Source organism: Leptopilina boulardi, unplaced genomic scaffold (assembly GCF_019393585.1).
Source record: "Leptopilina boulardi isolate dan_hultmark-lab unplaced genomic scaffold, ZJU_Lbou_2.1 LbouV2_354, whole genome shotgun sequence".
NCBI lineage: Eukaryota > Metazoa > Arthropoda > Insecta > Hymenoptera > Figitidae > Leptopilina > Leptopilina boulardi.
Window position 1 is genome coordinate 482380 of NW_026137923.1, and position 16901 is coordinate 499280.

Genomic DNA, 16901 nt, shown 5'->3' on the forward strand with positions numbered 1-16901 from the left:
AATGTCACTGAACTTTGATTATAAAGCTATTTTTTTTAGCAAGAAAGAAAAATATTGTTGATTCAAAATCCCCTGGAATCACGGCCATTTATTTTATCCTAACTTTCCCTTCTTATCAAGTTTTAACCTACTTATGAAACCTATTGATTCCCCGGCAATGGCATATGTGTAACTTATCGATTGAAACATTCGAAGAATTTATGAGAAAGCATTTATCCCTGTCTCAAAAATCAGTTTTGTTTCATTTATTCACTTTTATTATTTTTTTTTTTTTTAATGTAAAATAATTGGACAATTTTTTTCGGAATTATAAAAAGAACAGAAAGTGATTTTGTTTTAAATATATGTTTCAATAATAGATATGTCTATATTAGTCAAAGTCGTATAAGTGGATAATTGTGTTACTTGACTTGAGAAATACATCCTTGTTTCTTGAGTAAATATACTTCGCATGACGTATATTGTTTGACTTGAATTTGTACACCCAAGTAGTAGTATAAGTCAGGAGTATATCATTTAATTTATTCACCAAAAATAGTAAAATGAATATACGTTAACATTGCAGTGACTGTTAATTACATTAATTGGGGTTTGAATTATTTCTATCTTATACTTTTGACATTTCAGTTTAGATATGTTTATTATGTAAACATTCAACTCGATCTTTTTCTTCCTCTATATTCACAATGTTGTGGAAACTTTAATTTTGCGCGCACGAAAATGAAACTTCTTTTTGATTACACTCTAAGAGTATAAAAATTAAATTTAACACTGAAAATTAATTATTTTTTAAAAATATTTTAGGTGATCCTATTAAGAAACTCTATTCCAAATATAATAGTTTTTTCGAAAATTTTTTTCCTGTACATTTTTGAACAATGAAAAAAAAAAAGGTTTTTTATTTGCAACAAAATCGTTTGATTACGAAATTTTGGTTGTCATACAACCAAATTTTCCCGGTCAAAAAAGTTTTATAGAATTTAACTAGAATGATTCAATAAAATTTCTACAGGAATTCTATAAAATATTTTATAGAATTTGACTAGAATCATTTAAAGCATTTTTAGTAGTAATTTTACATTAATCACTTACTCCAAGTGTGCTTTAATAATTTTCAACTTACTCTAAATCTGAATTAGTACCAAACCAATATTAACTAATCTGAATAAGTGACTAACTTTTGCATCTGAATTAGTAAAATTTAATTAATTATTAGTAAAAAAAATTGTTTACAAACGAATTATACTTAAATTTTACCAAAAATTGAGTCACTTATTCAAATTAGTTAAATTTTTTTACTAATTCAGTTAGTTGAAAATTTTTAAAGCACACTTAAAGTAAAATCACTGTTAAAAATGCTTTAAATTTTACTGTAAAGCTATTGTATAGTTCCTCTTGAAAATCCTATAAAATTCATGTAGAAATTCTGTAGAACTTTTTTGTCTAGGTTAATTGGTTAAAATAAAGTTGTAGGAGAGATCGAAATTTGGTTACAAAAAAATAATTTAATTCGCTCTCTGCTCGTACCTTATGCGAGCTCCCGACACGTAGTTTAGAAACAGAGGTTCGATCCCAGGCGGATATGAGAGAAATACTTGAATTGGATAAATATAAATTAAACGTTAAATTGATAATAAATGAAAAGAAATAAGGTACAATAAAATTTTTAATTGTACAAAAAAAAACTGTTGGTTTGATCAACTGCAAACATTTTTGTTGCTCTAACAAAAAAATTTGGTTGAGCTAACCAAACATTTTTGTTATGCCAACAAAAAACAATCAACCAAACTTTTTGGTTGACTTAATGAAATAGTATAATAAGCAAATTTTGGTTGTTGAAACGAAATATTTTTTTCTCAGTACATTATGAATTTTTGCTCTCTCTCTCTCTCTCTCTCTAAAAAATTTATCGGACACAGCGCTTATATATTTTTTGACAAAAAAAATTCAACTCCAGCTCTCGAGGGTATTGTATATATATGACAATATATATAAAGTGTGTGTAAAAATACATCGTGTTGCGACCACTCGTTCTCATTATTGCTTACGTGTCAAAATGACAAACAGATACACACACACACAAAAATTCGATACTCTAATATATATATAGTATAGTGTATATGTGATTCGCACAGTGGATTCGACATTGCGAGTGAATTTGGGTGAGAAAATAGCAAAAGTGTTTGAATCGAACGTGTCGCTGAACTGGAGAATATTCAAATTCCACCCTCGCACGCGACTATAGCCGCGCACGTGAATTCCGAGAGAGAAAGAGAAGATCGTCATCCCCCAAAGCAACATGACCCCGGCACTATATATTTGACCCCTGAGCCGTAGAACAACGAGTCGATAAATTCACGAAAATAAAAAAGAAAAAGTTGCAAAACTATATATGACCGCACAGTGATTCGACAGTTTCTCGACAGATATATTCGACATTTCCTTTATATATAAATGTCCCCTTATTTATTCAAGAACCAAAATCTTCAAAGTAAACACTAACATTCAAGAATATTCTCGAATCAAAATTATGCAAACAAAAAACAATAATAATAATAATAATATTTTTTCTTATGGAGGAAAAATATTTTTTTGGATTTTTATTATTATTATTATTATTAAAATTATCAAAAAAAAAAAAAACAATTTTAAGAAAAAGCAAATTATATTATTAAATTAATATAATTTTATTATTATTAATTAATATTAAACCTTCCATATATTAGTTTACTCAAAAATTTAGATTTATTCAGACTGTAAATTTTTTCTCTTGTGTTTCATAGAATTCATTTCGTTTGTTTTTATTATTTATTTGCTTTTTCTTTTAATTATTTATTCTGTTTTGCAATTTATTATTTTCTTTTGTCTCAAGTATCTGGTAAAAGCGGATCAAAATCTCTTAATTTTCGATTCATTTATTTCAATTAAAAGTTTATTTTTACTATTAATGTTTATAGTATATTGCAGAAAATGAATTTTAAAAAATATATGAAATTTTTTTTTACAAATTATGTTTTGCTTATACCCAAGTAGAAATATCCGTAGCTCGCCGTAATTAAACACCGGCATGGTACTGATCCAATACTGGCTGTCGGTATTGACTTTCAGTACTGGCAGTGTACTGACTAATACACCGAATCAGTACTATGTCGGAGGTAAAAAAATATTAAAACCAGTACTGGCAGTACACTGTCATTCACACCGAATCAGTACTTTGTCGGTGATAAAAAACATTAAATGAAAAAGTCTTTAAATTATTCCAATAGGTAGAAAACGATGATTTTTTATTTAAAAAAATGTATATTAATTTCTTTCGAATACTTTCCCTCAAAATTTTGGATGTAATTGTAATGTATTATTATATACCTATATAAAATATATTTATGTTTTTTTAGTTATTTTAGTACTCATTGAAATATGTGCATTAAGTTATTTATCATGCATACAATAACAATAAGTTGAGAATTTTTTTCTAATAGTTTTAAAAATAAAGGAAATGTAATTTTTTCTTTGTAATTTTTAAATATTATTAATAATTAAATATTAAATTTAAAAAATTTTTTACCATTCATATTTTACAGTCGTCTTTTATTAACTTATTTTTAATTATGTAATTCATCAATCATTTTTGTCTGTTTTAATATTATTTACGGTAAAAATAATTTATTAAAAATATTTAACTGAAATTGATATCCAGTTTTATTTCATTAAATCTTTGTAAAAATTGAAAAAATTTTGTGAGTTTAAAAAATTTAAGAATAAATTCATTTTATTTTCGTGATCAATAGATAATACAAACTTTGAAATCAAAACTTTTGTATTAGGTGAACTACTTCAAGTCAGCACTTCAAGCCAGCGCGGCTGTGCGGTATGCGTATCTGACTTGCGTTCTAAGGGTTTAGGGTTCGATCCCCCATGCGTGCGAGATTTTTCGTTCTTAGTTTTAAGTGTTATAAGTACAATATTTGTTCATGTGTAATATCAATTATTAAATAATTATTAAATTAAGTATAAGTGAAAAGTAAAAAAAATTAAATATTATGAATTTAAAAAAAAAAAAAAAAATTTACAACAGAAATTATTTTTTGTAAAATAATTTATTAAAAATAAAATAATTTAATTAATATAAATGATAATTATTATTTTAATTATTTAATGTTAATAATATTTTATATATTCTAAATAACATTAACTATTATTGGCTTCACATTACCTGTTCGTGGTAAAAATGGGAGTAATAAGCTAATAAGGATGAAATTTGCATTGGAAAGCGTGTTTTAGCATTTTGTAAAAAAGTGAGATTTTAAGTCCGGATGAGTACTTTGCCAGTATTATGCCAGTATTATTCTAGTACTACGTTAGTACTGGTGAGCGGGACAAAATCAGTACTGGACAGCGTTACCAGCCAGGGTTGGTCCACTACTGGCCCAGTACGGCAGTCAGTACTATTATACTGACTGGCAGTGTTGGGTCAGTACTATGCCAGTGGCACATTTCTACTTGGGTATAGATATAGAGGATGAAAAAAAGCTTTTCTGAAAGTAGTCACGTTTATAGAATTTTTATTTGAGGAAACCTTTCAACGCCACGCATTATTCATAATCTTGTAACTAAAAAAATTCTCCTCTTCTTCAATGGAGTATATAAGAGAATGAAATAAAATTACTCTAATGAGAAAGAACGAGATAAAAAGTATTTATGGAACTTAAAAAATTAAACGCTGTACTAGATTTAAAAAAATTTACTTTTTTATTTATACGAAAAATTCTGTTTCACTGTATTCAATTATTATTATTATTATTATTATTATTAAATCTGAAAAAATTATATGAGAAAAAAATTTTCAAAAATAAAATCCCTTAAAATCAATGAAGTTTATCAAAATAAATCATTTTTTTAAATACATGAGAAACTAATGAGACTGAAGTTACCAACGTTGATTCGACGAAAAATTTTTTTTTTCTTAAAACCGAAAAACAAACTCAAACATCATTCAATATTAAATTCTAAACATTTTTAAACACAAAATTAACAAAAAAAATAAGGGAAAACCAGTGGTTCCCAATTTAGCTCTTGTTTTGGATTTTTTCAATTTTATGTTAATTCGAAGGCTTAGATCCCTTTTTAATTAATCGACAATATATTTTTTAGGTCCCTACTACATCCCCAAAAACAAAAAAATCAAAAACAACGCGGGGAAAACAGTGGTTCTCAATATAAACGTGACTTTTTTTCGAATTTTACTATTTTTTCAATTTTATGTTAATTCGAAGGCTTAGATCCCATTTTAATTAATCGACAATATATTTTTTAGGTCCCTACTACATCCCCAAAAACAAAAAAACCAAAAACAACGCGGGGAAAACAGTGGTTCTCAATATAAACGTGACTTTTTTTTCGAATTTTATTATTTTTTCAATTTTATGTTAATTCGAAGGCTTAGATCCCTTTTTAATTAATCGACAATATATTTTTTAGGTCCCTACTATATCCCCAAAAACGAAAAAACCAAAAACAACGCGGGGAAAACAGTGGTTCTCAATATAAACGTGACTTTTTTTCGAATTTTTGGAATTCTTTCGTTGTTATGATAATTCGAAGTCTTGGATCCCTTTTTAATTAATCGACAATATATTTTTTAGGTCCCTACTACATCCCCAAAAACAAAAAAACCAAAAACAACGCGGGGAAAACAGTGGTTCTCAATATAAACGTGACTTTTTTTCGAATTTTACTATTTTTTCAATTTTATGTTAATTCGAAGGCTTAGATCCCTTTTTAATTAATCGACAATATATTTTTTAGGTCCCTAGTACATCCGCAAAAACGAAAAAACCAAAAACAACGCGGGGAAAACAGTGGTTCTCAATATAAACGTGACTTTTTTTTCGAATTTTACTATTTTTTCAATTTTATGTTAATTCGAAGGCTTAGATCCCTTTTTAATTAATCGACAATATATTTTTTAGGTGCCTACTACATCCCCAAAAACGAAAAAACCAAAAACAACGCGGGGAAAACAGTGGTTCTCAATATAAACGTGACTTTTTTTCGAATTTTTGGAATTTTTTCGTTGTTATGATAATTCGAAGTCTTGGATCTCTTTTTAATTAATCGACAATATATTTTTTAGGTCCCTACTACATCCCCAAAAACAAAAAAACCAAAAACAACGCGGGGAAAACAGTGGTTCTCAATATAAACCTGACTTTTTTTCGAATTTTATTATTTTTTCAATTTTATGTTAATTCGAAGGCTTAGATCCCATTTTAATTAATCGACAATATATTTTTTAGGTCCCTACTACATCCCCAAAAACAAAAAAACCAAAAACAACGCGGGGAAAACAGTGGTTCTCAATATAAACGTGACTTTTTTTTCGAATTTTATTATTTTTTCAATTTTATGTTAATTCGAAGGCTTAGATCCCTTTTTAATTAATCGACAATATATTTTTTAGGTCCCTACTACATCCCCAAAAACGAAAAAACCAAAAACAACGCGGGGAAAACAGTGGTTCTCAATATAAACGTGCCTTACTTTTTCAAATTTTTCGAATTTTTTCGTTGTTATGATAATTCGAAGTCTTGGATCCCTTTTTAATTAATCGACAATATATTTTTTTAACAACGAAAAAATTCGAAAAATTCGAAAAAAAAGTCACGTTTATATTGAGAACCACTGTTTTCCCCGCGTTGTTTTTGGTTTTTTCGTTTTTGGGGATGTAGTAGGCACCTAAAAAATATATTGTCGATTAATTAAAAAGGGATCCAAGACTTCGAATTATCATAACAACGAAAAAATTCGAAAAATTCGAAAAAAAAGTCACTTTTATATTGAGAACCACTGTTTTCCCCGCGTTGTTTTTGGTTTTTTTGTTTTTGGGGATGTAGTAGGGACCTAAAAAATATATTGTCGATTAATTAAAATGGGATCTAAGCCTTCGAATTAACATAAAATTGAAAAAATAATAAAATTCGAAAAAAAGTCAGGTTTATATTGAGAACCACTGTTTTCCCCGCGTTGTTTTTGGTTTTTTTGTTTTTGGGGATGTAGTAGGGACCTAAAAAATATATTGCCGATTAATTAAAAAGGGATCCAAGACTTCGAATTATCATAACAACGAAAAAATTCCAAAAATTCGAAAAAAAGTCACGTTTATATTGAGAACCACTGTTTTCCCCGCGTTGTTTTTGGTTTTTTCGTTTTTGGGGATGTAGTAGGCACCTAAAAAATATATTGTCGATTAATTAAAAAGGGATCTAAGCCTTCGAATTAACATAAAATTGAAAAAATAGTAAAATTCGAAAAAAAAGTCACGTTTATATTGAGAATCACTGTTTTCCCCGCGTTGTTTTTGGTTTTTTCGGTTTTGGGGATGTAGTAGGGACCCAAAAAATATATTGCCGATTAATTAAAAAAGGATCCAAGCATTCTAATTAACATAAAATCGATAAAATCTTAAAAATCCAAAAAGAAGAGCTAAATTGGGAACCGCTGGTTTCCCCCCATTTTTTTTGTTAATTTGGTGTTTAAAAATGTTTAGAATTCAATATTGAATGATGTTTTAGTTTGTTTTTCGGTTTTAAGAAAAAAAAATTTTTTCGTCGAATCAACGTTGGTAACTTCAGTCTCATAGAAACTACTGATGATAGAATTTATAATAATAATAATAATAATAATAATATATATATATATATATATATATATAAATAAAACTATCGTTATTTCCTTTGGTGAAATTTTATAGTGTGTGATATGAAATTTTCTCTTCGTGAATTTTCCCAGAGACATGGTTACAACCAACATGACGTTATGAGTGTCGGAGTGTCGAGAGTGTTACACGATTTCTCTTGGGTCGTGTGACAATCTAAATCTAATTTTGCTTTCGAGCCCCTAGGTTCACAGTAAAAACCTGAACTCAAATAGTGTTTTGAGCTGCAGTAAAAATGATATCACTTCAACTTATTTTGAGTTTTCCACAAAAAAAAGTTTCAATATTAATTATATTATATATTAAGTTCAGTATTTTTTTTTATATGTTTTATAAAAAAATTTTTTAGAAATACTAATGAAGGGTTTTTTTTGTTGATAAAAACCATTTGAAAATTTATTAGCTTTAATATAGAAACATTTAGAATTTATAATATAGAAAAAATAGTAATTCACGAATTTAAATAGCAAAATTTTTAGGTTAGGAATCTTGTGAATTGACAAACATAAGTGCCAACCGTTTAAAGTAAAAACTATAGATAGTGGCGCTAAATTTAAAATTTGTTGGAAAAAAAGTGTCTATTTAGTGAAAAATTATATATGAATATTATATGAAAAATTATCATTTAAATTTCAAATAAAATCGCATAACGAAATTGATTTTGTTGTCCTTGTTAGAAAAAATGATTGATATTATTGAATAAACTGGATATTAAATTTATTCAACGACCTTTTAATTATTCAAAATCGATAGTAGGCTTAGAAATATATGTTTTACCTATTGTATACACATAAAAGAAATACTTATAAATTATTATTTAATTATTTCATATTTATTTTTGTGTCATTTGCTTTAGAAAATTAATAACTTTTTTCCATTAGTTTTTGTCTCTCTTTTTATCTATGATGAAAAAATATTCCTCTTGAAATGTAGACTATTACACAAAAATTTTTGTAAAATTTGTTGAAAGATGAATTTTTTTTTATATCTTTAATTTTATGGACCCACTTTTTTTTAGTGAAGTATTAAATTTTCAGGGCGAAATGTGATAAAATTCATAAATACTGAAACCAGACGAAAACTGCTGGTCGATAAAATCAGGACTCCCGTCAAACGAGAATAATAATAAAAAAAAAAAAAAATAGATAAACAAAGAACAAGTCTCTTTTTTTTTAGAAATAACAATCGATTTTACATTAAAATAAATAATAATTTATAATAAAAATTTCTATTAAAATAATATAAATTATTTTTAAACAAAAGTGTTGATCAACATTTTAAATAACTTCCGCGACAGTGAAAAAAGCTCTTAAAAGATTATCCCATAGCGATTAGCAGAGGAATTACTTAATAGAAAGTGTTAATTATCCTGAATTCGATTCATTAAAACTTTTACAAATGTCTTTTTCAAATATACTTGACATCGCTTTGAATGTAAATATAATTAAGGAGAATATATTAAGTTCACGCGTAAAATTAATTCCAAAATGTAATTCATATATTATGTCAGCGATTAATGATAATTTTGATTGAATACTATTTATATTCCGTTTAACAAATATAATATTATAATTGTGTTGATTGAGATTAAATTGATGTATTTTTTATATACATTATAACATTCAATAACGACTAATGTGTGGGTAAATTGATTAATTCATATTTCCATAATTTCACAGTACAGTAACAATGCTAATGAAGCAAAAAAAAAGAATTCAAACTTAATGGATCATACGAGACGCGATACTAACTTCCATATGTTTCCATTTCAATATGATATATATATATCCTCATATCTCTTAAAACATAGTAAAGTTTACGATATTAAAGTGCATATTGTAAAATCATTAGTTTGTGCAACAGACCATATATATGTTTTGCACATATATATATATATATATACTCTCAATATCACATTGTAGTGCTATTTCAGCCACACAAAATGCTATAGGTATAGATTTCTCATTTGAAGGTTCAATTCCAAAATGTACTTGATTTATATTCATTGATGAAACAGTAGGTTCATCGATCTAATAGTAAATTTAGCTCTAATACTGTATAATTATAATGTTGATTAAACTCCAAACACAGCATTGTGTTTTTTGGTATTCAAAAATAAAAATTTATTTATTTTTAAGCGAATCGCAGGCACATTGGAAAGTTGATTTTATGGATAAAACAACAATAGACAATGTCAATACATATGTATTGATACAATAGAATATATATACATATTTTACTGTATATATATCAGGGATGTGTCCGGAAACGGAACTAAAATCAATTTTAATTTTGTTCCGTTCCGTGCCAGAGGCATGAAACTGAATTACTTAAGAAATTTGTTTTGTGTCCCGGCACGAAACAAAAATAAGAGGCAATTTTATTTTGTGCCGAGGAACGGAACAAAAATACGAGGTAATTATATTTCGTGCCGAGGTACGAATCCAAAATAAGTGGTAATTATAATTTGTGCCAAGGAACAAAACAAAAATAAGAGGTAACTATATTTTGTGCTGTGGAAAGAAACAAAAATAAGTAGAAATTTTATTTCGTTCCAAGCTCAAAAACAGAAATATATAGTAATACATTTACGTGTCCTGACACGTTACTAATTAGACTCGGATTTTGTTTTGATTCTAAACCCTCTATTCAACATGATACAAACATTTAAATCTCATAAATTCCGAGAAATGAATATTTATCGAATTCTATAGTTTATTTCATTATTAAGATTAAATAAAAATACTCTATAAATTTTAATATATGAATATTAACATCATAAATGAATATTGTACCCTTTCAGATATATGTATATTTTTTTAATCAACAAAGTTTATAGATCATTGTACCCGTAAGGGTTTTTGGGGTCGCTAATTAAGAAACCAATATCAGTTTTTTAAAAATTCAAAATGGCGTATCCAATATGGCAGACGAGTTTTTAAAAAAAATTATCGGATTTACATGAAACTTATTACTTAGGGGTTTTTTGGGTCGCTGATTACGAATCTGATATCCGTTTTTAAAAATTCATAATGGCGAATCCAATATGGCAGACGATTTTTTTAAAAAATTATTGTATTTACATGAAACTCGTTACTCAGGGGTTATTTGAGTTACTGATTACAAATCCGATATCAGTTTTCAAAATTCAAAATGGCGGATTCAATATGCCGAATAATTTTGCAAAATGTCCTAGCCGTAACCGGATATCTCTACGATGTCCTCAGGATATCTATGGATATCCTAATTACCGGATATCCCTAGAACGTTCGTAGGATTTCTTGAATATCCGGATGCTGTTAGGGAATATTAATTGAGTAAAAACTCAAAGAATATTTTATGATTACATGTTTTCATGATAGTACCCGGTTATGATACACCCTGTATATATTCAGTCTATATTTATTTTATTTTAATTAAATTTCTCAGAAATCTTAGTTAACATTTAATAGACAGTCAACTTGTTGATAAACAATTTTTATTGTATGCGACTTATTTATTTTATTTATTTACTATACATATATACACTGCCGCTCAATAATATTTACCCACCTTACAGCATATTAGGGCTTTACAAAAAGTTTTGTATCTTTAATTCTAAAAAAGATGTAACCTTCCTCAAATATTCATCTTAAAGCTTATATCTTTGACTTTAACGATACAAAAAAGAAAATAAAAAAAATGCATTGTTTAATTGTTTAAAATAACAAAAAAAATTTTCATTTTTTTTGTAAATTTCAAATTGATCTTGGTTATGAAGAAATGATCAGAATTTAATTCTCGATACGGCATTTGAAAGCTTATTTTATCACCTTTTAAACGCTTTTTTGAAAATTTGTGTACGATGATTTTTGAAAAAGATATGACCATTTATTTAAAAAAATGGACCATTTTTTTCAATTGTTGATAACTTATGAACAATTGACTTTTGAAAAAAATTGTTTAGAGAAAAAATGTTCCTTATTATGTGTAGAACTAGGAAAAAATAATTAAAATTTTTTAAAAATAATTTTGTTTTTCTCATTTTGACCTGATGTATTTGTCGTAAAAATATATAAGATCAAAATGGGAGAAAAACAAAATTATTTAAAAAAAATTTTTAATATTTTTTTCCTAATTCTACATATAATAAGGAACATTTTTTCTCTAACCAATTTTTTTCGAAAGTTAATTGTTCATAAGTTATCAACAATTGAAAATTTTTTTCAATGACTGATAACTCGAAAAAAATGGATTTTTTAAATTTTTGATAAGAGAAGAAAAGTTTCAGTTTTTCTTTTACTTTTCAATAATGTTAACAAAAATTTTTTAACAATTTTACAATTTTTTTTAATTTTTAAAAATGCGCATAATGCTGCGCGCGGTGTTTAAACGTTTACTTAAACCAATAAAACTTATCGGCCCACTCTAAATTTTTTTTTTCAAAATTTTCTTAGTATTTCCAGGTATGTTTAAAAAAAATTTTAAAAATATCATAGCTAAATTAAAAAAAAATTTTTGTTAACATTATTGAAAAGTAAAACAAAAACTGAAACTTTTCTTCTCTTATCAAAAATTGAAAAAATCCATTTTTTTCGAGTTATCAGTCATTGAAAATAGGTCTACATTGAAGAAACTGAAATTTCGAAAAATTTTCAAAAAATAAAAGAAAATAGAAAAAGTAACGGTAACGCGTTACTCTTTTAAAAAAGTAACTGTTCCCATAGCACATTACTGTTTAGAAAATGTAACGTGATAATTTTTAGAAACATTATCGGTAACGATTACGCGTTACTGTTTAAAAAAAGAATGTTAACGAATTATTTTTTAAAAAATGTATTGGTCACGATTAGCGATACTTTTTACAAAAAGTAACGGTAACGCGTCACTTTTTAAAAATAGTTACAGTAAAGATTGTATGTTACTGCATAGAAAAAGTAACGGTAACGCGTTACTCGTTAAAAAAAGTAACTGTTCCCACAGCACATTACTGTTTAGAAAAAGTAATCCTATTGATAACGAGGGGGGCCGGGGGTTATAAAAAGAATAAAATATTGTTAACTTATTTTATGGAGGGCCCCTTATTAATAATACCACCCTTTATATGATACATTTTATTGTAGTCGAGTAATTGATTTTATCAATTTTATTAAAAAGTATTACGCATGTAACTCATAAAGCTGTGGTTTGATTTTTTTATAATAAGAGACTAAGTACATATTATTTAGAATAAAAACATTTTCTTGTCTCTTTTCATTTCTAATGTTGGACATATAACGAATTTGAGAGATAATATCCTTGAGTGCAAGGACACTTACTGTAAACAGGCCCGACAATCTGTTCTCATTTATTGTTGTTTACGTATTTGGAACGGAATAATATTCCTAAATAATTAATTTTATTCTGTACTTATAGCACGAAAATAAATACCTGTAAATTTTTGTTTTGTACCTTGGCACGGAATTAAATATACAACTATTTTCGTTCCATGCCTTGGCACAGAACTGAATATATAACCATTTTTGTTTCGTGCCTCGGCACGAAACTAAATATGTAACTACTTTCGTTCCATGCCTTGGCACGGAACTAAATATTTAACCATTTTCGTTTCGTGCCACGGCACAGAACTGAATATACAACTATTTTCGTTCCATGCCTTGGCACGGAACTAAATATATATACATTTTCGTTTCGTGCCTCGGCACGGAACTGAATACACAACCATTTTTGTTCCGTGCCTTGGCACGGAACAAAATATGTAAATATTTTTATTCCGTGGCACTGGCACGGAACAGAACAAAAATGGCATTTCCGGACACATCCCTGATATATATGTATAATATAATTAAATTCTTTTGTGAGTGGAGAAGCCAATGGTTATGTAGCTTTCGATCGATTGCAGGCCTTCGACATTTTTTTGATTTAATTTTTCTGTACATTTGAATTGATGAATTGATTTGTAAATATATATTTTGTTTTGACGATGAAATTAGTAAATTATTTTATTAGTAATTTAGAAAGTAGATATGCGTATTACGTCTCAGCAACCAAAATTTGGTTGGGCCAACCAAATAATTTTGTTGGTATTTAAGCAACCAAACTATTTGTTTGACTTTTGAGTCAACAAAAAAATTTGATTGAGTGTTTTTTATTGGCATAATAAAAATATTTTGTTAGCTCAACCAATTTTTTTTTGTTAGGTCAACAAAAATGTTTGGTTGATCAAACCAACAGCTTTTTTGTAGAATTAAAAATGTTATTCTACCTTATTTCCTTTCATTTTATCTTTTTTATTTATTTTATTATTTATTTATTATGAATGTAACGTTTGATTTATATTTATCCAATTGAAATATTGGTGCATCTCCGCTTGGGATCGAACCTCTGTTGTTAAACTGCGAGTCGGGAACTCTGACCACTAGACTACCCATCTTTGTGAGAGATTTAAACTAATTGTTCTCTAAAGGTACGAACTGAGAGTGAATTAAATTATTTTGTTGTCGTAACCGAATTTTGGTTGGAATTTAAAAATGTTCAATCAAATAATTTTGTTGGCCTAACAAAATGTTTGTTTGAGATAACCAAATTTTGGTTGGAATTTAAAAATGTTCAACCAAATAATTTTGTTGGCCTAAAAAAATGTTTGGTTGAGATAACTCTACAACTTTGTTTCAGCTAACCAAAATTTGGTTACGACAACCAAAATTGCTAACTAAAAAAAAGTGAGTCACTAATTCAAATTAGTTAAATTGTTTCGATTGAAACAGCAATTTTTCACAAATCAAGTACCTAGCATTTTTTTTATATCAGAGGAGAAATATTTTATTTCACCTTTTTTTTTTATTAAAAGTAAAATATTTTAAATGAAGGAAATTTAATTCCACATACATAATTGATCATTATTATTATTATTATTATTATTATTTGAATAAGAACCACAATTTTTCGTGGTAAATTAATTGTATTTTAATAAAGACTTTTTTTATTATAATGAATAAAAAAAGTAAATTTTTTAATGAAGCTATATGTTCTTATTTGGTCAAAGAACATTTTTCAATGGAAATCAAATTTTCTTAATTTTTTTAATAGTATTTATTATTTGAATTATAATGGAAATTAAATCACTTTTTTTTCTTGTATTATTAATACAAGGATTTCTATATATAAATGTACAAAAATTGTCTTTGATCATAGAAAGTATTCTTTTTGCTTCAAAAATATTCTCAAACTATTTTAATGTAAAAAATAAAATAAGAAATCTACCTGGAATAAACTAAAACATTTAGTAGAATAAATATTTCTTGGAAGCAGTGAAATTTATAGCTGTTCTAGAAAATTCTTTTTAACAATTCTAGAAAAAATATTCATTACTTTTAAATAAATTGTCTCTCGCCATAAGAAACATTTTTTTTTTTTCCCAAGTATATTTATAATTCTGTTGTATAATTTTCTCAGTCAATATAGGAAAGTTAGTTTTTGAAGGAACACACGTGGTTGCCAGTTATATAGATGAAATGAATTTGCGTGAAATGGTAAAAAAGGCAAAGTTTTTGGCGCCAGACTTTGTCTCGGTTTAAATCAGTAGATGCATAAAGTCACGAGAAGTATATTAATAAACATTAGAGCATGGTTTCATCCATGCTTAAGTCAGCTTCAAGGGGTTATGTATACCTATTCGTGGAGGCATCTTCACTACTTCCCGGTAAAGCATGCGTGCCACTCCGACACCAGTGTCAATGCACCGGGAAGAAAATGCAATGGGACGCCCAACTCTCTCTCTCTCTCTATGTATATTGTATGTCTGCCGGTGTGTTTGCAGGGATGATAAATAAAAAGAAACGAAATTCAAAAAAAAAAGAAAAAAACCATACCTGGGATTCCATCCGATCCCTGCGAGAAGCCCCGATCAGTAGTTATCCTTGGTGGATCAAGTACATTTCACGATACACATTGCACGAGAAAGAAGTGACGGCAAGACACAACGCGACAAAACACGTTCGCAAATCAACCCGTCCGCACGACATACTAAAGCTGAGGGTAGAAACGTGGTTACCGTCGCGACGCTTTCGGCCTCATTCGGTAGACTCCGTCTAGCGTCGGTCTGACGTCGTCGACTGTAATCGTGTCTTCCTATATAACGACCACTGCGTTCGTTTTTGTGTGGTCATAGTACTCACTATTCTCGTCGTCATGACAACGTATACACACTCAAAAATATACACCGCGTGCAATAGATTATATCAGAGACGTTATGTTTGTCTGGTTGACTTCCAGTCACACACCACGGATACGGTCGAATGGCTGGGTCATTCGTCTGGAATCATTTTATGTAATCTTGTTTAGGAATTCTTATATTTGTTACACAAAATTAAATAGAAGTGACGAGACAGATTTTTTGCATAAAATATACAATAGAAAAAACAAATAATAAAACTGAACCATTTTTTACAAAATTTATCTAATAGAAATTTATTTATGGAAGAAATTATTTCTATTATCGAAATTTTCTATCAGTATTCAAGACTATGATCTTTTTTAAGGGGAGGTCAAATGTAAGCAATTATTCGATCATTTGATAATTGATGAACAGCACGAATTCATGGGACTTAGATCAGTATTGACTAACTTAGTATTGTTTACTAATTTTGTATCATCAAATCTCGAAAACAGAATACAAGTCGATGCAATTTACACTGATTTTGCAAAAGCCTTTGATAAGGTTGACCATGCAATTCTGGTGCCGAAGCTTGAGGCTTTTCTCGTGATTTGATTACTTGGGTTAAAAGCTATCTTATTGACAGATATTCGTCAGTGCGTGTTGAGCATAAATTTTCAATTGTTTTTTTAGGAACCTTTCATGTACCCCAGAGATGGAATCTTGGACCTCTATTTTTCTTGCTTTTTATAAACGACACTAACACTCTATTTAAACACAGGTTATTTTTTTTTTTGTTTTCTGATGACCTTAAATTATACAAAGCAATAACCTATGATCAAGATGCTCTTGATCTTCAATCAGATCTTAATCAATTGAGAGGCTGGATGCTATAAGGTGATACGCGTTATTTAATTAATGTAGCGCGTATCACCTTATAGCATCCGGCCCCTCAATTAAATAAATATGGTCATCAAATAATAAACTTTTTCTTAATATAAAAAAATGCAGTATAATTTCGTTCAGTAAACTACAATTAATAAAAAAGTATCA

General features: G+C 27.8%; 1 protein-coding gene across 2 annotated transcripts in view; it reads right to left on the reverse strand.

Annotated features, from left to right (window-relative positions):
* The window catches only part of LOC127286437 (small conductance calcium-activated potassium channel protein), a 253614-nt gene extending 237839 nt beyond the window's left edge, over nt 1-15775 (reverse strand). The window contains exon 1 of one of the 2 annotated variants that reach the window (XM_051312864.1): nt 15565-15775. The gene's annotated coding sequence lies outside the window, so the exon portion shown is untranslated. The remainder of the gene's footprint in view (nt 1-15564) is intronic. The other variant, XM_051312867.1, reaches the window with a different exon arrangement.
* Between the last annotated feature and the right edge of the window lie 1126 nt (nt 15776-16901).